Genomic DNA, 4,741 nt, shown 5'->3' with positions numbered 1-4,741 from the left:
GCCATGCCAGTTTCTTGGAGCATGGTTCTAGCCATCTCCTAAAGAGTTCTGTTCTTCCTTTCAACAACACCATTTTGTTGAGGAGTTCTGGGACAAGAGAAATCATGTGCAATTCCATAGGAATCAAACAGACTCTCAAATATGTCATTCTCAAACTCTCCACCATGGTCACTTCTGACACGCACAATCCTACAAGCCTTCTCGTTTTGCACTTGAGCAATGAAGGTAGAGAACACAGCATGAGACTCATCCTTGCGGGTTAGAAACTTTACCCATGTCCAGCGGCTATAGTCATCAACGATAACCATCCCATATCTCTTGCCACCTATAGACTCAGTTTTCACTGGTCCAAAAAGGTCGATATGCAGAAGTTCTAACGGCCTTGAGGTTGAGACAACATTCTTTGCCTTGAAAGGGACTTTTGTGAATTTGCCTTTCTGACATGCTTCACAAAGAGCGTCTGAAGCGAACTTCAGATTGGGTAAGCCCCTGACAAGGTTTAGCTTGCTCAGCTGAGAAATCTTTCTCATACTGGCATGCCCTAACCGTCTATGCCATACCCACTGCTCTTCATTAACAGACAGAAGGCACTTCACATTCTGAGCCTCCAACTCAGATAATCTGATCTTATAAATGTTGTTCTTCCTCTTGCTGTTAAACAGAACAGAGCCATCGATTTGGCTTACAGCCCGGCAGGACTTTTGATTGAATATAACATCATAACCCTTGTCAGCTAATTGACTTATAGACAATAAGTTATGTGTTAAGCCGTCTACCAATAACACATTATCAATGCATGGACTACTATCTACACAAATAGTACCAGTACCAACAATTTTACCCTTTTCATTTCCTCCAAAGCCAACTTCGCCTCCAGGCTTAAGTTTCAGCTCTCGGAACATACGCCTTTCTCCCGTCATGTGACGCGAGCATCCACTGTCCAGATGCCATGATTGGTGTTTCAGTGGAGCTATCAAGGATATCTGCAACATAGATAATCTTGTCCTTAGGTACCCACTTTCTGGGTCCTCTCTTGTTAGTTACCCCAGAGGTTCTGATCACCTTGGGTGTCTCAACATGATATTTTAAAGGAATATTTGCATGATATTTAGTCATAGAGAAGGATCCCTTTTTAAGAGGGTTTTTAGCAACCTTAGCAGGTACAGGATCAGGCAATATGGTACCAGAGGGAACAAAGCATTCATACAAGGATTTAGCTTTAGACACAGAGGGCTCATTTCTAATTGGTTTAGAATAGCCAATGCCATGCATTCCATTTCTGCTTACGCCATAGATCATTGAAGCCATTAAGCTTCTATCCACGCTTTTAGCTAGGAATCTTTGAAAAGACTTTTCATACTTAGATTCATTTCTACAATCAGAGGCATCACAGGCAACAATTTCTTCTAACTTAGCAATCTGGTTCTTAAGCACAGAGTTAGAATTGATCAAGGCATGATTATCATTTTTCAAATCAGAAATAATTTTCTCATGTTCAGAAGGAGTCTTGGAAACAGCAGATAAGTTCTTTTTCAGCTTCTTATGCTTAGACAATAAGGAGTTATACTTATCCATGATATCAGACAATGCATGTTTCAGTTCAGAGGTAGAGAAAGAAGCGAATACCTCATTTTCATCGTCTGAGTTAGGATTTCCTTCTGATTCTGAGTCAGAGTCAACAACTCCCTTTGACTCTGCTTCCTTGTCTTTGACAATAGCCATGAGTCCTTGGACTTCACCATCAGAGTCAACATCCTCTGACTCTGATTCATCAAATGTCACCATCAGACTCTTCTTTGTCTTGAAGTGCTTCTTTGGCTTCTTGTCCTTCTTCAATTTTGGACAGTCACTTTTGTAGTGCCCTGATTCTTTGCACTCAAAGCATGTGACTTCCTTAAGTGAGGACTTCTTCTGACCTGAGGATTCAGACTTTCCTTTTGCCTTTCCAGAGCCTTTGTATTTGCTCTGCCTGTGCTTCCAGATGCGATTGAGTCTCTTGGAGATCAGAGTCTGCTCATCTTCATCAGAATCTTCTGACGCTTCTTCAGATTCCTCTTCTTCAGCTTGAAGAGCTTTTGACTTCTCAACCTTAGCCTTTTCAGATTTAGATTTCAAGGCTATGGACTTTTTCCTCAGATCTTGCATCTCTGAGCGCTTCAGCTCATGGCATTTCAAAATGCTGATGAGTTCTTCTAAACTCATATTCTCAACGTCTCTTGTGAGCTCTATTGAAGTCACTAAAGGCATCCAACTTTCAGGAAGACACCTGATGACCCTTATGACATGATCTTTTGTCGTGTAGCTCTTGTCGAGAGGTCGTATGCCAGCTACAAGCAACTGAAATCCGGAGAACATTTCTTCAATGGACTCATTTGGCTCCATGATGAAGGATTCATACTTTTGGATCAAAGACAATGCCTTTGATTCTTTGACTTTCTTGTTTCCTTCATGAGACATCTTCAGAGATTCGAAAATGCCTTTCGCAAACTCACGATCTGTAATCTTCTGGTACTCTTCATAGGAAATAGCACTTAGAAGAATTGCTCTTGCTTTGTGATGTTGTGAGTACAGCTTCTTTTGATCTGCAGTCATCTCTGACCTTGGGATCTTCTTGCCATCTGCATCAACTGGACGCTTGTAACACCCCAATTCTAAACGGCATATGTATTGCAAATATCAGAGTGATAAAAAATTTAACACTCATGAGGCATTACATAATCACTTAAAACATTAACATAATGCTCTTGTAACAGATACATAGCACATAAACTTTGAGATGAACTCATAAATAAACTTAAATGCTCTTGTGACAGTTAATTAGTCTTTGAACTAGTTCACTTTGACAAATAGTTATGCAGCGAATCCAATGTCTTTAAAACTTAAAGAAAACATAGTATCTTGCCCACAACTTAAAACAGAAACAACTTCTCAAATAACAACTTAATTCAAATTATAACAGAAGGAAAACAAGCGTCCATTTCCCCCCCGAGTGCTACGTATCAGAGCAAGGACTCCAACTCGAAATAAAGGCTATAGACTACTCCTCCTGATTACCTGCACGTTACCAACAAGGGTAACATTCAAACAGAAAGGGTGAGATATCGAGTATCATAAATATAAGAATGGCAATAAATATGCTAGATTAATGCCACACCACTTCTTTTTATATTCATATAGCTCAGTTACTAAAACAGTCACAAATAACGTCATCGACTCGGATACAATTCGAACACAACAATGACTATGCATATGTATGTGGTACCAACAAGGCTTCAGCCCTCATCACTAATTGCCAATTATTGGAGGCACAAGGCATAAGCCTTCATCACAAATCGCCAATACAGGCCATCACAGAGTATGCAGATGCTATGCGACTCAAAAGGACGTATACATCTCATAATCATCACTTCAACATGAGGCATTGCGCCTATATCACTACATCACTAACATCGCTTAAAACAACACAATTCAGCACACATGGATTTTTATCAACTATACAATTACCCTGACATCTTAGGCAATTTTGGCACCAAATCAATGAAACAACTCACTTAAGCATGCAATCATGGAAGAAGCTATCACATATGGTAAATAAATTATGGATTTCATGCTAAAGGTGTTCAGCCACATGCATCATCCTCATAGCTAATACATGGCACATAAAGACATTAACTTTCATACAACATGTAAGCTAAATCTAATTATATTTCCAAAACAATCATAATTTCCGTAATCTGGAAAAACAGCAGGAACACCAGCCACTAAAAGCGGTCTCCTGAATTCGTTACTGAACCAAAAATCATGTATTTTATATGCCTAGAAAGCTAACTTAAAGTCCTACAATTTCTTAGTTGATCACATCCTCATTTGAGCACTCTAACTGGGCGAAAACAGGTCTCGAAGTGTACTGTCCAGCCCAGGAAATTTTGGACAGCAGCACAGCATCATCAAATCTGTGCATAAATCATATAGCAGTTCAGGAATTACGCTCACAGCAGAAACATATTTCAGTAGAGATAACCTACAAGATTCGTTACTTGTTCAAAAATTACAAATGACCTCAATTTGAAAAGCTAACAGAAAACTCCACCTCTTTCTAGTTCATCAAAGAATTTTCTGGGCACATTAACAAGGTGAAAAATCACGTTGAAGTTCACTGGCAGAGATAGCAGATACAGAGCGCAGAAAAACATGGTTTACTAAACTGAACTTACAGACCTCGTCGCTCAACCAAAAATTATGTACCATATCATTCCAGAAAGCTCTTTCAAAGGCCTACACTTTCTCAGTTCAACGCAACATTATTCGAGAACTCTAAACAGGCTCTAAAAGGCTTCGAAAGTCACGGTTCATACCAGGAAAATGACCAGTCCGTTTTATGTTCCAAAATAAGTGATTAAAGTTGTTTATCATCAAACAAGACACAAAACCTAACAAGCATGCTACCTAACAGTCCTTATGTGCGTGATCATAAAGAAAATCAAAAGGGAACCTCAACCCAAAACTCCTAGCATACTATGGTTCTGCCCTCACCCCGTTCAATCACACAAAAGAAAATCCCAAAATCAATGGATTTCAAATCAGATTTCCAGAACATCATTAACAGAAACAATTCTACATCTCCCAAATCCCTAATATCATTCACCATAATTCCATTAGAACTCAAAATCCCACCCTTACCTTTGGATTGAGTGCAGCTCCCCGTTCCCGATAGAATTCTCCGAAGCCGATCCGCTCTCCC

At 39.6% G+C, this 4,741-nt stretch overlaps 1 long non-coding RNA gene across 1 annotated transcript; it reads right to left on the bottom strand.

Moving 5' to 3' along the window:
- Positions 1 to 2,789: 2,789 nt before the first annotated feature.
- LOC130732025 (uncharacterized) lies at positions 2,790 to 4,741 on the bottom strand. Its single transcript, XR_009016921.1, has 2 exons — positions 4,681 to 4,741; positions 2,790 to 3,054 (listed from the first exon to the last, which is right to left on the bottom strand). It is a non-coding gene; the product is annotated as an uncharacterized LOC130732025 (long non-coding RNA).

Source organism: Lotus japonicus, chromosome 1 (assembly GCF_012489685.1).
Source record: "Lotus japonicus ecotype B-129 chromosome 1, LjGifu_v1.2".
In the NCBI taxonomy this organism is placed as follows: Eukaryota; Viridiplantae; Streptophyta; class Magnoliopsida; order Fabales; family Fabaceae; genus Lotus; species Lotus japonicus.
Note: the sequence above shows the minus strand (reverse complement) of the source record. Positions and strands in the feature narration are given on the sequence as shown.